The sequence below is a fragment of the Podarcis vaucheri genome (assembly GCF_965113315.1).
Source record: "Podarcis vaucheri genome assembly, chromosome: 1".
NCBI classification, from domain to species: Eukaryota; Metazoa; Chordata; class Lepidosauria; order Squamata; family Lacertidae; genus Podarcis; species Podarcis vaucheri.
This window is the reverse complement of record NC_138759.1, coordinates 106,035,996-106,059,070: the sequence shown is the minus strand read 5'-3', so window position 1 is coordinate 106,059,070 and position 23,075 is coordinate 106,035,996. Positions and strand designations below refer to the sequence as shown.

Below are 23,075 nucleotides of genomic sequence, written 5' to 3'. Positions count from 1 at the left end.
CAACTCCCCAGTTTGTTCCTGGGAAATAAGAAGGCCTAGATTCTGAAGATATATATATTTTCCACCATGAACTGTATAGCTTTGGGCTTTCACCAACTTGTGTACACTACAGAATAAAACGTGGAGAGATTTTAAGTATTTTCAAGCCCAGGGAAATATGATATACAGTATATGCAGCAGTACTGTGGATGGTGAAAAGTTAATAATTGTAGATGGGGGAAGAGAGAGAGACCTGCCTTCCAGAGGCAGTGTGAGAAAAAGAACCTCTTGCTGTTGTTAAGATGCCTGACTAGTTAGAGCAGGCATCCCCAAACTCGGCCTTCCAGATGTTTTGGGACTTCAACTCCCATCATCCCTAGCTAACAGGACCAGTGGTCAGGGATGATGGGGACTGTAGTCCCAAAACATCTGCCTGAGTTTGGTGGTGCCTGAGTTAGAGGCTCCAGGCCTCAATCATTCTTTATATTGAAATATACAGTTACAGTACATTGTATTAGAAAGCAGCAGTATCTGTTCTTGCTTGAAGCCTGAGAACTCAGAGGGACAGAGGAAGCTGTCTTATGTTGCATTCACACAGTGGCTTGTGCCATTAATTTCTGCATTTATATTTGAGCTTTTACATGATGTAAAAGCTATTTCTGGAAATATTGCAGACTATATCACAAGTTTAGCAATCATTTCCATGTTATTTGCTTCCAGGAATAAAAATCTGTTTGTAATCAGCACGGAGAATAAAATAGCAGGATTTTGGTCTCATTCCTGCATTAATTGCAATTTCTGGAAGTGGCTTTTGCATCATGTGAAAGCTCAGTTATAATGTGCAGATTATATGGACAGTGCTTTTTTCTGGGGGGACGCAGGGATACACAAACCCCTAAACATTTTATGAATCTAACGGGAGAAGAAACAATTTGTAAAAAAAAAATTAGTTTCTTCACTAGCACGATGAATCGTCAGTTCTGTTGTTACCCCCAATGGCGGCTTCATTTCCTTTCCCGGTGTTTATTGAGTCACAGACGGAAGCGAGCATTTAATGTGTGAAGCAGTGTGGAATGTGGATGTATTACTGATGAAAGTTGGGCCTCATTGAGGGGCAGTATTTCAATATGAGTAGGAAAATAACTATTTTTCATCATCACAGCCCCTTGGGTACAGTAATTTGGTGATTTTCTTGAGTCTAAATGAGAGTACCCCTAAACGTGTTTTTTTTATATAGAAAAAAAGCACTGGTTATGGATATGTCATGAAAATGGAACAAACTGCAGTGTAAATTCAGCCTTAAACGGAGTGAGACCATTGACCAATCAAACCCAGTATTGTATACTGTCTGGCAGGAGGTCCCCTAGATTTGCAACAGGAGTCACTACAAGCCCTGGGTAGAGATACCAGGGACTGAATCTGGGGCCTTCTGTTATGGGCACCATAATATGTGGGCGCCATAATACAGGCCCATCTTCTACTTCCCAGCAGCCCATATCAAAGGAAGCAGGAAGATGCTGCTGTCAGGCTGATTGACTGCTGAGAGGCATGTATGGTTTCAGAAAGTATGAATTTGGTAGATCTGCCTTTAAAATGTGAACTGAATGGAATTTCTTATTCATCTCTAGTTTCAAGGGGGAAGATACTGGTCAGACATCTGTACATTTATGGCTTGCTTTGCAGCTTGCTTGAAGCTTCTCCTTTCATTTTATTCATATTTTTGGGCCCTTGGTGTGCTGGAAATAAGTAGGAAGCACGAAAGCATCCAGTGAAGAAATATTTTTGTCAAAGAAATGCTGCTTTCATGTATTTCACATCCCCTCCTAAAAATATGCTGATTTATCCCTTCAGCACTGCATATTTTCCTCACAGATAATGCCTTTTGCTTGCCAAATCCACTTGTGTAAACAAAGTAGAAGCCCACTGGAGCATGGATTGCTCCCAAACTTACCTTCTTTATTTAACCACCTATGAGAACCATAAATCTTAGCTCATAAAAACCTTAGGCATCATCATCATTTTGCTGCCCTTATGTAATAACTATGATTTCATTTGTCATTCTACGAATACGTGATTCTTAGGGCTTGACATGTATATCTGAGCATCGTATGATTTCAATATGATATTCTAAGACCACGTTGACCGATACTGTCAAAGCTGTTTCTTTTTATAAGTGCTTTTTCATCCTTCCCTGAAATGTCGCACTGTAAGCTCTTTTAAATTATGTTTTTAAAACAACATCTCAATTGACAAAAATGGGGAACAAATAATTAATAACACGGGCAAGAGGGAGAAAATTTCTGCCTCTTTAATAGGAAAGGGATAAAATCTCCATTAGCACAACACTGCACGTTTTTTCTAGATATATTTAGCTCCTATTTATTATAAAAAAAGATCAATCAAGTAAGAATGATAGTGAGAAAATATATTTGTCTGGGAAATCAAATACCCACTTTGTCTAGATATCTGTGTGCTTCATCCTGCTATCGGGATGAGCTCTCTGAGCCCTTCTCACAAAAATCAGTATTTAATTTTTTTAAATGTACATAAAATTGCCTCCTACCCAAAAAACTGGTTCAGATTTGAAGATTATTATTATCGCTGCTTTCAGTGATTGATTTTGTGGTTGCTTAATGAATGAGTGTATATTGCATTGTGCATTTTTTACATGAAAGTGATTAGTGGTTGTCCCCCCCCTCCCCCGCAAAGTGAATAGAATAGAGTATGCTTACTATTTCAAATTATGTTGCTTCTGTAAGCTGGCTTTGCAAATGCCATGCTCAGGGATCACCAAAGTTTTTGCACCTGTTGCCTCATCTGGAATCATCTGGAATTTTGAGACAGCGTCATGGGCACCCCACTCTTGTTGCTTCTCTTTAACCCCCCCTTCCCTGTGTTATGCCCTCTGATATAGACAGAAAGAGAGGGGGGGGACCATGTTCTATCTTTGCGTTTCCTTATCCAATGATAGAGCTGGCCCTGGGAGGTTTCTTAGAGGTGCAAAAGAGAAAATGTCAGTGCACCTCTTCCCTTCTACAGCCACACTGTGGCACCCACAATTCATGTCAACAGTCCACTTTGGTTTATACTTTTAGAGTCTTTCGATGAAGAAAAAGCACAGGTTTTTATGTGCCTTTAATAAGCTAGAGAAATGCAATACAAGGCAAAGCTCTTCATTTAAGGGCTGGGAATGTATTTTGTTAGATACTAGATATCTAAAGATTCACTGCCTTTGTTTCATTCCTCAGCAGATATCATAAAGTGGTCTCTAAGTAAAATAAACACTAATAGTCAAGTTACTTCAAAAAATCATGATGTTGGCTTTGGCACTTCATCTCCTCCATTTCTCCAATATCTGTAGCTCTGTAATAGAGCACACCTGGCTCTTTCTGTCTGGGTTCGCTGCTGAAATCTTTAGAGAAATATGTGAACTGCCTATTTTAAGATTAATGGCACTGAAGTCAATCTTTAGGCTTTTGGGCCGAAGTTCAAAAATCTATGACTATAAAAGGTTTGTGATTTACAGGCCATTTCATAGACTGAAGTGATTAATTGCTTGATTTACTTGTTGTTCCTCTTTTTACGGTGGAAACCCACATATTAAGATTTAAGGAGCAGACGGAGAAAACAGTTATTTAAAGTGAATTGACTTGATTGCAGTGTAGAAAAAACAACAACCCTGAAATGCTAGCGATGAAGTACTTGCTTGTAGTAATCTCTCCCTCCCTCCCTCTCTCTTACTCTTTCTGATGACTTCTAAATGCTCAGTGACAAATGACGTACAAATATTCAGAGTAACGGGAGGTTTATGTGTGGGATTCTGCAAAGCAGGCTAGCCCAGTGCCATACCATGGGTTGCCAGTGTCCAGGGCCGTGACGAAAGATGGGTGGGTGGGAAACAGATGGAGTACGCATGCCCACTCAACTGCCTAACAGCATCCACATCACCCGTCAGATCGCAGCCACAGAGATAAGAAGAGTCATTCTGTTGTCTGGAGAGGTCACTTCCTGGTTCGCATGGAGAAGCCATTTTCAATGGAGCCAGCAACAGAAGTGCACAGCTGTATTGAGGCATCACCGGATGTTGGAGTTTTGCACCCCTAAAAATGTTGCGCTCAGGGCAACTGTGCTCCACTGTGCCAACCACATATTGGATTTGTGTGATCCAGCCCAAAGAGGTGAATATCGTACTGTGGAGGAGACTACTTTGGCTTTTGGGGGAGAATTCCTGTGCTGCCCGAGCACATTAAAAGGAGACTTGCTAATTTCACTTGAGCTGTCAAAAGCAGGGAAGTGAAACTGACAAAGGGGACGGATGTGGGAGCACCCCACCCTCAGTATGTGCCTGAAAGGTGATGTCAGTGTCTTCCTAATCTATTATGCATGTGGGTTTCAATCCCAGCCCCCTTGGCCCATTGGGGAGGGATCATAGCTCCATGGCAGAGCGCATTCTTTGCATGCAAAATATCCCAGGTTCATTCTCTGAATCTCCTGGGAGAGCTACAGGGGAAAAGGTTGATAAGTGGAAAACTCTGTGTTAGCCCTTTCAAGGTTCCCTGAAAGGACCCTTCCATTCCTGCCTTTTCGCGTGTATGTGCTTAAAATCATTGTCCAGATGTCCCCCCCAACCCATCCGTAGGGGAAAAGATATGGGTCCCTGTATAGTTCACACGTACCTTGTCCCAGATTTATGCCATCAGTTTAGCTTTCAGCATGTTGCTTGATGATAACCAGTGGATGAAATACATTTATGGTTTCGACAGGGTGCTAAACTCACCCATAAGACAATAAATGAGTTTCATTGGTGATACGTATTTTGCATAACACTCTGATTATGGAATGGGTTTGGTCCTGACCCTCTGAAAATCAGTTGGCCATCAAACCATAAGCGAACATAAGCCAACATGTTGCTTAGGTTTTGCAATAATGGAATGGTCCACACCATCTAAAATCTTCAGGGTAAGCCAATCATATCAAGAGAATAGATGCCATGTTTAAAATGTTTGGATAAATGTTGGCTAAAATGGATAAATGTTTGCTGTTGGCAACTATGCTTCTGCAGACATTGTAATTTAAAAGAATCAGTGGATTATCTCTGTCTTATTTCCAATCTCTTATTGTTACTCCTTGTTTTAAAAAAGGTATCGTGATATTTGTATCATATAATTAGAAACATGATGTTAAATGATGCTAAGACCAACAAATAATGCACAGAAGCAGCATACAAAAACATGCTGAAATAACTGCTTACTTAGCAATGGCTTACATTCTTTTGGTACAGGCATTCCACAGCTTTGGGGCACTGTCTACAATTTTCATTTCCCACAAATGAGGACTTTCCTGTCTAATTTGAGTGTCATTAAGTATCCTGCTTCAGAACCACCATATTCTTTCATTTTGGTTCCATTAAATTGCTACGGTTCACAGTTAGCTCCCTCTGATCCTTACCTAACTTTATGGAATAGTATCTGTTTGGTGATTGATATGCCACTTCTTACTAGAAAGAACGGCAAACGGAAAATATAAATGTCAAGCAAAAAGCACGGAAAATAGCAAATATAAGAACCATCATCAGGTGGCAACTGAATCCGGCAGATTTAGAAACAGATTTTGTGACATAAGTAATGCAGTGCAGATTGTATGCCTATGACTCCTTTCAAAGTGAATCATTTCGCAACTACTTGTGTCAGAGGTATATTTATAACTTGAAGAGCAGCATGTCCTTGCCTGAGCCGCACATTGATGACTGCTCACTAGTTATCCATTAGCAACAAAAGTGTTGCGAAGTGATGGAGATGTCACCTTGAGTTTTGTAAAGGCACAAGGTGTTTGTGTTCTAAATCAAGCATTTGGGAAGGAGGCTAATAGAAAGAAAATTGAAATATGTTGAAAACAACTTGTTCAAGGAAATTAGAATAAAAAATCTCTACAGTATTAAGTAATGTAGCGGAAGAAGCAAAAAAGAGATCTTATGTTTTGAGAGAGTCACTTAACTTTTCCTCATTGAACTGTGCACTTTGTTGAAGGAACTACAGCGGGTACTCAAGATCCCCAGAACCAACGTAGGTTGGCATCCCAGACCAGTGAACTGCTTTCCCCCATATGTCAGATTTTTGAAAGAGAAATAATATTGCATTTAACACTAATACTCCCATTTTAAAACATATTCTCTTTGAAGGAAGTCCTATAGATGTTAATGGAATTGAGCAAACATGTTTAAGGTTGCAGCATTGTATTACTGTCAAGTTTAAGATTAATTTATAATTCGTAGGTGAAAAATTCATTTCCTCTAGTAACTACATGGGCTAACTAATGTGGGGTTTGGGGGTGTGAGTTATTGTTCTATGCCCCTCTCCTCTGGTGCTATCAGTGATGCTTCTACCCCCAAATGCTTGCTTTTCATCAAAGTGAAAGCATCATTGGAGCTGCTATAAAGTTTGTTCAAATATTTACTTTGGAGTCAAAAGCCTTCTATTGGCTTTAGCAGACTTTTCAATATGATTGCAAAGTGCTAATTGTTATAGTATTGCATGATATCATTGCCGTCATCAGTGAAAATTTGCTCTTCCATTCTACACACTTCTTGTTTATGCGAGCGGCTGTATTATTCAGTTACCCATGAGGCCCAATGACCTTTTTCATGCTCTTTGAAAGATAGCTATGTGCATTCAAAGGAAGCTTTTTTATTTTATTTTAAGGAATAAATGCAGGGCACATTCCTTTAAGCCACGTTGGGAATGCTCAGGTCGTTGATCCATAAGCAGTATTCTCTATAGATCGAGTATATTAGGCTTTGGTGGTGTATAGTAATTACACACCAAAATGTCAGAAGCTCTTTGGCGCTAAGTGTGAAATTGTTTCCTGGCCCCCGGCGGATATGTACATATGCGCTGAGTCTGAGTGTTTTCCAGATTGCTCCTGAGCCATGTTCCAAAGTGAGAAGAGTTCTACTGTTCTAAACAAAAAAAGTTGAGCTGAAAAGCGAACAGATTTGAGGCGTGGCTCCCGCCATAGAGTTTCCTGCCAGCAAAAGCTGACCTAAGAGAATCAAGAAGTGGTTGCTAACCCTACAATGGTGTCTCCAAGTTCAGCAGCCATATCCTGATGACTTTATTTGTTGACATTATTTGCTGTGACTTTAAAAGAATTCTAATGTTTCTCATAAGGTGCCTTGTAAAAAATTGTATTTAGGGGAAGGGTCATTGCTCTGCTTTGCATACCAAAAGCTGCAGGTTAAACTTGCAGCATCTCCAAGTTAAGCTAGGAAAGACCACTGTCTGACAGTGCAGATGGTGCTGATCATAATCTGCACAATGGGGTGAGCTCCTGTCGCTCTGTCCCAGCTTATGCCAACCTAGCGATTCAAAAGCATACCAGCGCAAGTGGATAAATAGGTACCGCTGAGGCAGGAAGGTAAATGGCATTTCCATGCATTCTGGCACTCATCATTCTTGCACCAGAAGTGATTTGTCATGCTGGCCACATGACCCAGAAAACCTGTCTGTGGACAAACGCTGGCTTGCTCGACCTGAAAGCGGAGATGAGGACTGCACCTCATAGTCGAATTCGACTAGACTTAACCATCTGGGGGTCCTTTACCTTTACCTTACCCAGCTAGATGGCCCAATAATCTGACTCCTTATAACACAGCTTCCTATGTTCCTATCCCGAACGGCAGGATATAAGTAATAGTAATAGCAAAATAAATTGAAATGTGGATGACGCTGATGACAGACTGATGCCAGTGTGGTTCTGTGGCACTGTTTTGATTTGTCCGCTTCTTAAGCGTGTTCTCAGCTGTTGCCTTTGTCAAATAGAATCCACATTCTCTCAAGCCACAGCACTATCCCTGTCTGCACAGCTTGGTTTACACCCTTATTACTATGCAGATTGGTAGACCCCTTCACTTAAAGCTGCCAAAGCAGTACACACAATTAAAACAGAATAAAACACAATCTTGGATCTACCCTTAGACCTGGGTTTTCAGGCGTCAGCTGTAACCAGGAGCATCTTTGTGAAATTAAGACTGGCTCAACAATCTTCTGGAACCTTTCAATCTGACTGCAGCAGTCCATTTTTTTTAAAAAAAATCACTCATTGACTGATTTTTGTAGCATGCTTTATGTGTGACTGCCTTTGAAGATTGTTTGGAAACTTCAGTTACTTTGGAATGGGCTTCTTATCAAGGTGAGATGCAATATGTTCCTGATACTATAGCACAACCCATTTTGATGAACAGTTAAAAAGGAACAACAACAAAAAAGGCCAACCCCCCCCCGAAAACTCTAAACATTACCCCAGTTGTCTATAAGCATGTATAAGTATATGGTAATCCACTGACCAGGGCATGATTTGACAGATTTTATCCTCATGGGAGAATAAAATCTGTTACTACACATGGGACACAACACAACGTTTCACATTTATTACAGTTATCACAATATTATAAATTTAGACTATCCTTAAGATTTCCCAAACCGCACTGGTGAAGCAGAAGGACCATATGGATTAGTGCACCATATACTCTAAGAATGCGCAGGGGCGTATGAAGGGGGGGCAGGTCACCCTGGACACTGCCCTGGGTGTTCGTGACAAGATGGCCCACTGCCTCCCCCCAGCTGTAGAGCAGCAGAGGGTGTGCACACAGTCAGTGTGGGCGCCACTCGCACTGCGTCCACATGGCATCCATATGGGCTGCCGCTCACACGGCGACTGTATGGGCTGCCGCACATGCACAGTCCGTATGGATGTTGCACGTACACAGTCTGTACGGAAGTTGCGCATGCAGCACCAGGCAGTTTGCCCCGCAAGGGTTCCTCTGCCACTGAGAATGCGTGCTTGGCTTCTACAAATAAATCTGTTTTAATTGAACTCTTTTGCAACCTAATTTGATCCATTACTTCCTCATCCAGGGCCATCCTCCAGACCTGATCAAACCATCCAATAAGAGAGACATTTGTAGTGAACTTTGAGATTGTCATTTTTTGTGTTTTTTTTTTTACAATTTCCTGCCTAGAGCTATGAAGAAGGACACTAGTAACTCCCTGTTGTTCTAATTTGCTGCTGGAGCCCTCAGAGATGGAGCTGGACTTCTCACATATAAAGCAGTCATGGCTCACCTTCATAAATCAAGACATGATGCTGCCCAAGGCTGGATAGCATTGCCTGGCCCCGCTACAGATCGAGTGTTGCTAATTCCAAATGGCAGCTCCACTCTGCTGAAAGTGTGAAATGCAGGATTGCTTTAAGGTCAATGTTTATGGCAATGACTTCAAACCCATTAAGGATACAGTCAAAGGGCAATGTCTAGCCAAGGCAAAATCACACCTGCTCACCTGTGTGCACATATCTGGAAGTGTTTGATTACTGTAGCTTCTATCAAGTGAAAGGCCCCTCCTCCAACCATTTGAAGACTGACTTTGGCTGAAGCCCGTGGAAACGGAACGCAAAGAAAACACTAAAGTTGATGTCATGGACTGGCTGGATGCAGAGAAGTAGTGGGAGGCAACAGCTGGGGATACCAGCTGTTCAGAGTCCAGGGACTGGTGGTGGGATGACAATGAGTGGTCAGAGGGAGAAGAGGGAGAAGAGGGAGAAGAAGCTGAAGAGGTTTAGTGAGCTGGAAGAGGCTGTGGCAGAGAGAAATCCAGAAGAGGAAGGAGGCTGAGAGGCTGAGATGAGCCAGGCTGATGAAGAAACCAGGGTGTCACCCCCTCCTGCTGTGACCAGCTCCCATCCTCCAATCATAATCATTTATTACTTATACCCCACCCATTTGGTTGGGCCTCCCCAGCCACTCTGGGCAACTATAGTATTAGTATTAGTATTAGTAAAAACAAAAACAAAAAAAACAATACATGAATATAGTCCCTGTTCAGGAAAAGGACCTCAGTTCTAGAATGGACCTGATTCTGTAAGGAGAATAAAGTATTAAAACTCTAAACTCTTTTGATCAGAGTCTCAGCACTCCAAATATTCCTAGAGGGGGAATGAATACTGAGGCTGCATACACACTATACAGCTAAAGCATATCCCCTCATCTCTGCAAAAAAATAATGGGAACTGTAGTTTTCCTCAGCACTCACAAGAAACTACAGTTCCCAGAATTCTTTGTTTTCAAATCAGGCATTGGCAAACTTGACCCTCCAGATGTGTTGGACTACAACTCCCATCATCCCTAGCTAACAAGACCAGTGGTCAGGGATGATGGGAATTGTAGTCTCAAAACATCTGGAGGGCCGAGTTTGTTTATGCCTGGTTTAAATGCCTGGTGTGTACGCAGCCTCTCATTTCATTTGCATTTGTTTTAACACTTTGCTCCTTTTTTTTGCCTTATGACCCAAAATATTGACACTAATATCCTTATGTTCCCCACCGGTTGCTTCGAGGAAAGGGTGTAATAAAACTGACAAGAATGGTAGGGTAATTTAATGTACCTCACCGGTGTCCTGCTGGGCCTGAGAGCTTTCTGACCTAAAAATTCCACTGTCAGATTCCTCAGTGACATTTCATGATTGCCTACAACGGCACCCTGCCACTGCTCTGATCTCCTGCCAGAAATGTAAGCAACTGCCTTCTTATCTAGCTCAGCAACTGACTGGAAAGGTACAAGACCACTAACAGGAAATGCCTGATAATGTTTTTGCTGATAGATTGATATCATTGTGGTTCCACATTTGCCATGGCAACTGCAGGAGATACATATCTAACTTAGGTTGCTGGCATGCTGACACTCCGGTTTTTCTGCATTAAAAAAAAAAAGGGGGGGGGTCTCACAGATTTTGGATTAAAAAAGGAAACAGCATTGTTGTTACTTAAGTATTACCCAAGAGCACTATGCAGCTTCACCAGAGACCGATAACAAGGAAACAGAAGTTTCTGTCAGTTCTTGACATGAAGAAAAAAATGTTTATTCTTATAAGACCTCCAGCAAATATTGATAAAAAATATGCTACTGGTCATAGGGATCTGTGACAGGCTTCAATTTTGAGTGCTCCATCCAGTGTTCATGGATTACCACAGCATATTCACTAGGAGTCATTATCCAGGGTTCAGACTCTCCATGAGGCCATGGACTTGGAAGAAATGGCACAGAAAGAGAGAGAATCACCCTCTGGGTTGATCCTCAATTACCCTGCTTTCCTTTTCTGTGTCAAGAACCCAGCTCATTACAGCTCTCCAGTTCTTCATGCCATTGGAACAAGTATGTTTCTGAATAGCAATTGCTGAAAATGGCAGGAAGGGAGAGTGCTGTTGAGCTCAGCTCCTACTTGCGGGCGCAGGTGGTGCTGTGGTCTAAACCACGGAGCCTCTTGGGCTTGCCGATCAGAAGGTCGGTGGTTCAAATCCCCACAACAGGGTGAGCTCCTGTTGCTCTGTTCTAGCTTCTGCCAACCTAGCAGTTTGAAAGCATGTCAGTATAAGTAGATAAATAGGTACCACTGCGGCGGGAAGGTAAATGGCATTTCTGTGTGCTCTGGTTTCTGTCACTGTGTCCTGTTGCGCTGGAAGCAGTTTAGTAATGCTGGCCACATGACCCGGAAAGCTGTGGACAAACACCCGACTCCCTCGGCCTGAAGCAAGATGAGCGCTACAACTCTATAGTCACCTTTGACTGGACTTAACCATATATTGTGTAATTGCAGAATTTACACAATATATACACATAAGTAGATAAATTTGTTTGTCTCAAATATACACCCAGTTCAGGTAGCCCAACCCATTCAACTGCTGATTGCCTCCATCTTCAAGGCTAACCATAAAAATGTGATAGCTACCTTTGTGACATAGCCAGAACCCATAGTGCACTCTTGACCACCAGCTAAGAAAATGGTGTTCAGTGGGGCTTGCTCCCAGTTAAGCGGCTATATGATTGCAGCCTAATCTATAAAACAGGAATGGGAATCCTGTGGTGCTCCAGTTGTTGTTGAACTCTTACTCCCATCAGCCCTAGTTAGCATGGCCAATGGCCAGGGTTGATGGGACTTGTATTCCAGCAACATCTGTTGGATGACAGGCTCTCCACCCTTGCTAGACATTTGTTTGACTGTCTACAGTCGCAATCTTATACCCACTTAGCTGGGAACAAACCCTGTCGAGCTTACTTCTGGGTAGATAGGTATAGCACTGGACTCTTAAAAATATTGTTACTGGCTTCAGAGCACTTTTCTTTATTTGAATTTAGCAAATGGCAATGCATGAAGACAACACTTTTGAAATACTGGTTTAGCAGGAAAGCAATAGAGAGATAGCTGAAGCTTCATCGCATTTCAGTTTATAGCAGGAAACCAAGAGCCAGGGGCTCCTTATCAAAAACCCATGCAATCTGGCTGAAATTCTCATTTTGGCTTCAGGAGGGTAGCAGCACTGAACAACAGAGGTCTGTTTCAGCTTTCGGGAAGTTACTATCGGAAATGGTAGCTAATGCAACCATTGTATTCCTGGCTTTAACATTTCTCACTCTTGGACAGCTATCTAATTCCTGAATTTTTCATACTAAAAGCAGATAAAAAGATGTTTTTTTCTGGAAATCTAAGAGGGTTTGTTTTCTATAATGGGAAAGTGATCTGTCAAGTCGTATCTTTTTGTAATTTTTTAAAAAGAAGTTTGGAAGGAAAAGATTATACTAAAGGCCCATCAATCTGAGTTGGAAAAATAAAATGCTGACTTTTAACACTTATATATATACTATCAGCCTGCGGAGTTTCCTGTGAAGAGGGGTTGATGGCTAAACCACTTTGGGAATTGAATCTCTGGGAGGGTATTGGGGTGTTCCTAACAACTCTCATCACCCTTAACAAACTACAGCTCCCAGAATTCTTTGGGGGGAAGCCAGGGCCAGATTTAGGATTGATGAGGCCCTAAGCTACTAAAGGTAATGGGGCCCTTTATATATCCAGCTGTCCTTTGTCAACAACAAATTGTTGCTGTTTTTTTGTGTTGAATATATGCTATATGGTAATTTATGGACCTAATAGGTATCTAAAGCCATTTGCACATAACAAAATATGTATTTTTTCAAAGTAATTGTTGAACTGAAATACAATTAAGAAGTATATTTTTTGGGGGCCCCAAAAAGAGTGGGGCCCTATGCTATAGCTTGTTTGGCACTGGGGGAAGCCATGGCTGTTTAAAGTGGTATCATTAGTGCTTTAAATGTATGACATGCATGTGGTTTCAGTAGAACTGAGTAGATGTGCAAAGGATTTAAAAGACCATGGACACTGCATGACATAATCCTGGGAGCAGAGAAGACAATAGCAGTTGGCCCTAGCAAGGGCAATGGATAGAGGACTTACCGTTTAACCTTTCACTCTGAAAATAATTATGTTTTAAATTATTTTTAGAAAGAAACTGGTGAGGCTTCTTTTGCAGTAGCTTTAATATGTTGCAATGTGCCATGAGGCCAATATGTCAGCCATAGATGGGCTATATTTTTTAAAACAAATAAGGCAGAACTTCTATATTGCATTAGTTATTACGTAGCCCAGCTGAGATTCAGAGTACTCAAGGGAACGAAAGAAGACACAGGCACCTATTTTGACATGTTTTCCCCCACACCTGCTGTCAGTCCAGTTTTTTTAAATGCCAACATTAATAATTTTCAACAGAATCAGGAGGAAGGGCACTACTTGGTTTCTTCCATTACTAGAATTGCACTATCCATTGCTAAATTTTTTAAAGAAAGGATCCTTGTTAGTATCCCAATGTACGAATGAAGAGTATTTAGAAGCAGAAGGCCTGCCTAATATTAAGCCACAGGGCTTCTTGTAGTGACGTAGGGTTTTTGTTTTTTTTTACACACAAGAGCGAGCCTGTTGGAACTTTCATTGGAAATGCAGATGTCAGAAAGGTCACGGAGTCTGCTAGTAGAGACTTTCTTCTTGTTAAATTTGCAAAATGAAAGTGGGAAGGGTCATTGTATGGTCAAAAGTTAGAGGTACTTGTGGGGACTTCCGGAGGCGGCGCGAAACGAGTAATGGCGGTCCTCTTTGCGTTGCGAAGAGGGGCTCCGCAGGAAAGGGTCGTTCGCTGCGGCAAAGCGACGACCCACTAAGATAAACCACGAGCAGAGTGAGCTCGTGGCCGTGGGATCCGGCGGGCACCCAGAGCGACCCCCAAAACGAAGAAGGAACCCCGTAAGGGGCTCCGGAAGCGCGGAGGGGAAGCGGTGCTGTGGATTCATCGCTCTTTCTGCGGGAGTGAAGCCGCGCGGCTGTTACGGATGAGCGCCGACCTTTCTTCTTTAATATTGGATTACAAATCAACTACTCGTGAGTAAGAGTTGTTTGAAATTGGATTACAAATTTATGAATTTGGCTGAAAGCGGGAGACAAGAAAAAGGAAGTCCGTCTCCCGGTGGTGCTTAGTGATCAAAGGCAAAGGAACTGACAAGCTGGAAGCAATATAAAAGGGTTTTAAAACGGGAAGTATCATACGTCTGGTGAAGTTGGAAACTGAAGGGAAAGGCAAGTTATCTTTATTCTTCTTGCTATTGTGTTCATTCTACTTGGGGACCCTCTCCTTTGCTGGACTTTAAAAACTTTAAAAACCCCAGTCCCGGGCTTGCAGGGGGCAAAAGGCTGTTTTGCGGATACATATACAAGTTGAAATGGATACTTAGAGGCATTACTGGTGGATACAACTAAATAACTGTATCTTGCACCTCCAGAGAAACTATTGTGGCAATATTGAGAGGGCTCTGCCAGAGGGAAAAGGTCTTCTCTAAGGACTATTGTTAATTAATTTAACTGCAGGAACTTTAATGGCGACTGAAACTTTGTTTCTTCTTTCCTGAATTGTAACAATACTCCCCCTAGTGGAGTTTGGGATTTACAATTTCCTGAGAACCAACTTTGTTTTGACTCTCTGTGGTTTGGTTATTTACTCTGAAGCCTGTCTTTCCCATGGAATTCTTGACAGCCTGACCTTGAATCCAAAGACAGGTGTGGAATGAGTGGCCCACCAAAAACAAGAGCTGCGTCGAAAGCAGGGAAAGGCCAATTGGTACAAACAACTCTGATCTCTCAGGCTCGTAGATCTTCAGTCCCTGCTGTTTTACAGGGAGTTGTACCATCAACAACAACCCCATCTAAGGAAGCTGAACAGTCAACAACTGAGGATATGGCAGCTGGGGGTTCTAGCACTCTTTTAGAGGAAATGTTACAACAATTTGCAATTTTGAATAAAAAAGTGGATGACCAAACGGCAAAAATTGACTTAGCTACATCTTCAATTACCAAACTTTCTGAACAGGTGGCTAAGCATGCACAAGACATTGGGAATCTAAAGGACGCTACATCTGAAAATCGGAAATTGGCCGAGGCTGCGAATGAAAAAGCAGGTCAAGCAATTCAGAAAGTGGATGAATTGAAAGGAGAGGTAAGGCCGCTCCATAAACATATCAGCGACCAGCAGGTCTACCTGTCTTTGGTGGAACTGAGAAACAGGGAAAATAATTTAAGATTACGCTCTATCCCAGAGATTGAGAAAGAGGATTTGACCGGCTTCTTGACAGCAGAATTTTCTAAATTCTGGGGTATAAAGGAAGATACAGACTTTAAAATAACAACTGCATTCAGACTGGGAAGAGTTACCAGGAAAGACAGGCCTAGAGACTGTTTGATCATTTTAAGGACTAAGCAGGAGAGAGACAAGCTACTTGACCTACATTTTAACAAAGCACTTGAGATCCAGGACAGAAGAGCACAAATTTACAAGGATATCCCTAAACAACTATTGGATCTCAGATCTAACTACACTGACCTAGCTGGACTTTTGAGAGGCAACGGAATACCGTACAGGTGGGAGTTTCCACAAGGCTTATCATTCAACTACAAAGGAAAGAAGATTAAAATCAAAACGAAAGAGGACAGCCAGAAGTTTCTACACGACCACGGAGAAGACTTGCAGAAAGGAGCAGCAGCTCTTTGGCCTCCACCAGAGCTTGGAAAAGAGCCAGCACCCTTGGATTTGGATAAAAAAGAAGACGCCCCATAAAGAGCAACAACAGATTGATACAGGATGTCTCTACAGCTGTACAGTTGGAACATTAATGGCGCAAATTCCCCGGAAAAACGCAAAAGGATTTTTCATATTTTAAAGAAAGAAAATTTGGACATAATTTGTTTGCAAGAAACCCATGTGACCAGGCTCCACAGGAAGGTGTTAATAAACAAAAGACTAGGCCAAGAATTTATTTCATCAGACAGAGTTAAAAAGAGAGGCGTGGTGATCTACGCTAAGGAGAATTTATCACCAAAATTTTTGTTCAAAGATGAACAAGGAAGAATCCTGGCTATTGAAATACAGACTCAAGGAGAAAAAGTTTTGATATTAGGAATCTATGCACCGAATGAGGGGAAATCAGAATTTTACAAGAAGCTACATGAGACACTACTGGACTATCTGGACTATTCTAACATCATTATGATGGGAGACATGAATGGGGTCGTCTCTACCCTTATGGATAAGTCACAGAACCAGAATTTGACCAAAGATGGAAGACTACCAAAAACTTTCTTCGAACTAACTGACAATATGGATTTAATTGATTTATGGAGGACGAGAAACCCCCTAGGTAAAGAAGGAACTTTCTTCTCTGAGGCCCACCTGTCATGGACAAGAATCGACCAAATTTGGACAACTAGAGGGCTGGCACCTAAGACCACAAAAGTAGAAATCTGCCCAAAGACTTGCTCCGACCACAACGCTCTGAAAATGGAAATGAGATTTACTACTGCCGATTCCTTCAGATGGAAAATGAATGACAACCTGTTAAGAGATCAAGAGATTGTAAGGAAGGCCCAAAAAGCTTTAAAGGACTATTTTGAAATTAACTTGAATACCTCGGTGGAAAAAAGAATAATCTGGGACGCAAGCAAAGCTGTTATGAGAGGGTTTCTGTTACAACAGAATACGATTAAGAAAAAATTCTGGAATGGGAAAAAGGATAAGATATTAGAGAAGATAAGAGAAGGAGAGAAAAAACTAAGATTGAATCCAAAATCAAAAGAGACTCTAAGAGAAATCAAATTCCACCAATCACAATATTCGAAATTGATTAACCAAGAAGTGGAATGGAAAATTAAACAAATGAAACAAAGATCTTTTGAATCTGCGAACAAATGTGGGAAACTGCTAGCTTGGCAGTTGAAAAAGAGACAAAAATTAAACTATGTTACCAATCTAGAAGTTGAAGGGAAAAATATTCAGAAACCGGGAGAAATTAGAAAGTGTTTCCAGAAATATTTTAAAAAACTCTATACACAAGGACCCGAGGAAGCAATTGAGATAGAACAATTCCTGAAAGACAATGGCCTACCAGAACTATCACAAGAGAAGAGGTCAATCTTGAATTGTAAAATAACACAACAGGAAATTGAGGATGCCATTCAGAACATGCAGCTAGGCAAATCTCCAGGCCCGGATGGACTCACCTCCAAATATTACAGGACGTTAAAAGATTTCTTGATACAACCATTAATGGAGGTTTGCAATCAGATTATGGGGGGAGGGAAGGCACCAGATACGTGGAAAGAAGCATTCATCACATTGATACCCAAAGTGGAAACTGAAAAGACCCAACTCAAGAACTATCGTCCCATCTCATTCCTAAATGTGGATTATAAAATATTTGCAGATATGTTGGCTAATAGATTTAAAAAAGTTCTAAACGAAGTAATACACAAGGACCAAGCTGGCTTTCTCCCAGGTAGACATTTGTTTGATAACACTAGGAATATTATCGATATTCTGGAACTTTTACAAACAAATATTAACACCAAAGCAGTTTTAATTTTTATTGATGCGGAGAAGGCCTTTGATAATATTTCTTGGAAATTTATGAAGAAAAATTTGGAAGGGATGGGAGTGGGAAGGGGGTTTGAGAATGGAATAGAAGCAATCTATTCAGAACAAAAAGCTAAGTTGATAGTGAACAATGTGGTGACAGAAGAACTTCATATTGAAAAAGGAACACGTCAGGGGTGCCCCCTTTCCCCTTTATTGTTTATTTCGGTCCTGGAGGTTTTGCTGAACATGATAAGGAAGGATCGGCTGGTGCAAGGAATCCGGGTCGGAGCGAAACAATATAAACTGAAAGCATTTGCAGATGACTTGGTTTTAACACTACAGGAGCCAGAATCTAGTACAAAAAGAGTTTTGGAATTGATTCAGAAATTTGGTCGGGTGGCGGGTTTTAAGTTGAATAAACAAAAAACTAAGGTGTTAGGGAAAAATCTGACAGTTAATGAAGCAGAGGGGTTTCAGAAGGAAACAGAACTAAACATTGTTAAAAAAGTGAAATACCTGGGGGTCAATCTTTCTTCCAAGAACTTGAATTTATTTAAAGATAATTATGAGAAATGTTGGTCAGAAGTGAAAAAAGATCTAGAAATTTGGTCAAGATTGAAATTATCCTTGTTAGGCCGAATTGCAGCTATAAAAATGAACGTTTTGCCAAAAATGTTGTTTTTGTTCCAAGCCTTGCAGATTGTGGACAGAGTGGATTGTTTTGGAAAGTGGCAGAAGGATATCTCTAAATTTGTCTGGCAGGGCAAAAAGCCCCGAATAAAGTTTAAAATACTAACTGATGCAAAGGAGAGGGGGGGGTTTGCCCTGCCGGACTTAAGGTTATACTATGAAGCTGCGGCCTTCTGCTGGATGAAAGATTGGATTCTGTTAGAAAACACTGATGTCCTAGATCTGGAAGGCTTTAACAATTCGCTAGGTTGGCATGCGTACTTGTGGTATGACAAGGCAAAAACATTTGGAATGTTTAAAAACCATATTGTCAGAAAAGCAATATTTATGGTCTGGAAAAAATATAAGGACTTATTGGAAAGTAAAACTCCGAGGTGGATATCACCAATAGAGGCCAAAGCTCGGAAAAAACCCAATATGGAGGCCTACTGGCCGAAGTATTGGGAAATAATAGAAAACATTGGAGGTAATTGGAGGTTGCAGAGCTTTGAAAAATTAAAAGGTAAGGTGCAAGATTGGCTACACTATGCCCAAATTAATGAGGTTTTTAAGTTAGACAAAAAAATAGGATTCCAGGTGGAAAAATCGAAACTTGAGACAGAGTTGTTAGAACCAAAGACCAAGTTATTATCGAGAATGTATAACTTGCTGCTTAAATGGAACACTCAGGATGAGACAGTTAAATCAGCCATGATAAAATGGGCTCAGGACATCGGTTATAACATTATGTCTGAGGACTGGGAAAGGTTATGGACCACCGGTATGAAGTTTACGGCATGTAATGCCTTGAAAGAAAACATTATGAAAATGGTATACAGGTGGTACATGACCCCAGTCAAGCTTGCTAAGATTTACCATTTGTCCGATAATAAATGTTGGAAATGTAAGGAGGCTGAAGGGACATTTTTTCATCTTTGGTGGACCTGCCCAAGAGTGAAGGCTTTCTGGGAAATGATCTATAACGAGTTAAAAAAGGTGTTTAAATACACCTTTCCCAAGAAACCGGAGGCCTTTCTTCTGGGCATTGTCGGCCAGAAGGTGTTAAAAAAGGATAGAACCTTTTTTATGTATGCTACAACAGCAGCAAGAATCCTCATCGCCAAGCATTGGAAGACTCAAGATTTGCCCACACTGGAAGACTGGCAGACGCAACTGATGAACTACATGGAATTAGCTGAGATGACTGCAAGGATCCGAGATTTGGGAGAAGAAGCAATGGAGGAGGACTGGAAAAAATTTAAGGACTATTTGCAAAAGTATTATAAATTATATGAATCTTAAGATGCCGTATGATTTGGAATGTCAGCCCCAGAAACATAAGTGGAATGCATATGAAAGTGGATAATATTTATGAAAGAATCAAAGTTTAAATGGGTTAAAAAAAAATATTATGTTATATTTGTAGAGTAATTGGAAAATAAGAGATTTAAACTTAAACTGCAATTGAAAGTATAAAAAAAACCCACATGAAACAAGGTTATAACTTGCTGAAAATTTTATTGTTAAGAATGCATTATGGGGGAGATGTGGGGAAGTCCGTTAGAAATTTGAAATAAGTTGTTGAAACGGTTCTGATTTTTTGTTTTTTTTTCTTCTTTTTCTTTATTTTTTCTGTTATATCTGTAATGTGGAAAAAGATGCAATAAAAATTATTATAAAAAAAAAAGTTAGAGGTACTTGTGAAGACAGTGGTGCAGGAGTGGGGAACACTTTGTCCTCCAGATGCTTCTGAACTACAAGTCCCAGAAGCCATAGCAAGCATGGTCAGTCACCAGGGATGATGAAAGCTGTAGTTCAGGAACATGTGGAGGTCTGCAGGTTACCCATACCTGCAGTACTGAGGGAAGAGCAGGATCACTCTCACTATGTTCAACTGGAGGTGCGCGTAGGACCCCTGGGTTTTATTCAACTAGGTTCAACTCAAAGCAGACCCATAGAAATTAATGAACCTGTTAGTCATGCATTTTGACAACAATAGACATTAATGCTAGTAGAGCTAGCATTGAATACCACCCCTTGACTCTGTTTTGCATGATTAGAAATTTTATATATGGTTGTAGGCAGGATCTCTCAGTTTTGTTTCTCTCCGTTTCTCATTCTTCTAATCTGAAATCCAGTGCTCCACATTTTGCAGTAATCTGTGATCCTCATGAATATCCTCATGAAAATTCACCAGCCTTTTAGTGTGAATTTCTCTCTGGAGAAAGACTGATGCCAACAATCTCCTAATAAACACATTTTATATGCAATTTTTATTAATGTACATAGTTTTTCAAGTTGTAATGCATTTGTGTGTGTTATTTTCACAAATATCTTCACTTTTATTTATTTCTAACATACCTCTGTATCTTAAATATATATTACAACAGTTTACAACAATATCAAAACATAAATCCAAACAATACAATCATAAAAGGTTAAAAACAAGTTAAAAGAAAAAGAAAAAAGAAACAAACATCAGGAGAACATTATGGGGAGCTGTACTCTTAATTGTCCGCATGGGCCTGGTAGAACAAGAAAGTTTTCAGCAAGTGTTTAAAAGCTGGTGTCAAAATCCACATTCCCCCTCAATGTAAACAATTGTTGAGTTGGAAAACTGAATTTCAAAATTCCAAAAATGTGAATATCAAAGGATAGCTGTGTTTCGGTCTGCCAATTGTTCAGGAAAGTGCAAATTTGATAGCTTCAACTGTAAACAAATTACATACTGAACTGAATTTCTCTTCTGTCCCTAGTTGTTGTGTCTGTAGAAGAAGAAGAAGAAGAAGAGTTTGGATTTGATATCCCGCCTTTCACTCCTTCTAAGGAGTCTCAAAGCGGCTAACATTCTTCTTTCCCTTCCTCCCCCACAACAAACACTCTGTGAGGTGAGTGGGGCTGAGAGACTTCAAAGAAGTGTGACTGGCCCAAGGTCACCCAGCAGCTGCATGTGGAGGAGCGGAGACACGAACCCGGTTCCCCAGATTACGAGTCCACCGCTCTTAACCACTATACCACACTGGCTCACCACTGTAGGCTTCCACGCACATAAGGAGCTTGGAGGCAAAATCAGAATGAGCTTATTTCAGTGCCGTACTCTCCCGGGAGCCAGGTGACTTGTGTGAGAGCACACCCTCTCAAAATGGGAGTCTTTTGGGACCACACTCTTGCTGGAGCTAAAAGCCGACTTCCCAAGATCCAATGAGAAGCCAGGATGGCTCCTGTTATTCCAGGATGTCCCGCTCAAAGCAGGACAGTTGAGTGGTATGACCTCTTCATATGTGCAGAGAAGGTAGGTGAGCACAGCTACACAGGCTGAACCACCATGCAAAAAGATAACATCTATAAACTTTATTATTCTGAATTTGTACTTGGAAGTAGCAACAGAAACAGCTGCAATAGACATCATTCTAGCAGGGCCAAGTCATACCATAAGCTTCAAGTGGCGTTTCTTCTTTCAAATCCCACAGTATCAAGGGCCAACAAACATGTTCAAAACCCGAACAGCAAGAGTGTTGTGGATTAATACAACACCACGGGTGGAAGATCTGGCCCAAGTCATTAATGAACCATGACACATATTTCTAGTTAATGAGGTGTGCAACCCAAAGTAGCTGTAAAATCAACTATTGGCTTAAGCTGAGATCTTGTGTACACAAAACATACCCCCAAAACAGAATGAAATAATAAAAGCCATAAAAGATTGAGCAATATATAATGCCTATGCAAATACATTCTCTTTTGTTTGTGATAAGAGTGTCAACATAAAACACTGACTTCCAACAGGCAGCATTCTTTTCACATTTTATGCCCTGCAAACGTGGGATTTGTTACATAGAAAGCTGGAAGGCTTTAGGGAATTTAAGGCTTTCTTTTCTGGACTTGATTCAATTACAACAGTGTTCTATCAACAATTAAATCATTAAGGGATGCTTATGGGTATGGTGTAAATGTCCACTTGTCTGCAAGATAGAGGATACTGATGTCCTTAAAATTAATTCAAAGTAGAGAGTCCATTTGCTTCTTCTTGAATCCCTATTTGTCACCTGTTAATATTGGAGCCTTCTGAGTTCTTCTTGAAATGATGACCAAAAACAGCTGTTTTCTGTGCTTGACATTTGGTCTGGTAAGCTTTAATTGACCGATTAATCTATAATGAACCAGATGAGTCTGATCATTTAACTTCTGGCTACCTCCTCACTAGACTGGCCAAATGTCAGCAGAAAATTTAAAAAGTCATGCTGACAATATTGCCTTCTAGGGATGGGCCTAAGAAAGCACCCTGGTGCTGGGGGCAATTATTTCTGCTGCAGAACACGCCTCTTTTCTAAATATGTTTTTAGTTTCTATTAACGTTTTCTTACCGTCTGATCAACTATAAAGCCAACTGTAATGTATCTCAACACAGGTCTTGCAGAAAATCTAATGACAGTGGCAAGCAAAAATCTGGGGCTGAGGCACGGTGAGTGAGTTTCTGGAGTGAGTGAGTAGTACACTCGCCCAACCATAGAGGAACAGTGAAGAAGAAGGTTCCTAGCTTGAAAGTATAGAGATGCTTTGTATACTGGTTGTTTCAGGTTCATTCTCTGGAATTTCCAATCATAGGATCAGGGAGTGGGTGGTAAGAGAATTCC

General features: G+C 40.9%; 1 protein-coding gene and 1 long non-coding RNA gene across 2 annotated transcripts in view; both read right to left on the bottom strand.

The window, feature by feature from the left end:
• LYPD6 (LY6/PLAUR domain containing 6) overlaps nt 1-23,075 on the bottom strand; it is a 680,840-nt gene that overhangs the window by 53,265 nt on the left and 604,500 nt on the right. The window lies entirely within an intron of this gene.
• On the bottom strand, nt 6,825-9,474 carry LOC309536013. The gene is made up of 3 exons (XR_014221484.1): nt 9,315-9,474; nt 9,099-9,197; nt 6,825-7,012 (listed from the first exon to the last, which is right to left on the bottom strand). It is a non-coding gene; the product is annotated as an uncharacterized lncRNA (long non-coding RNA).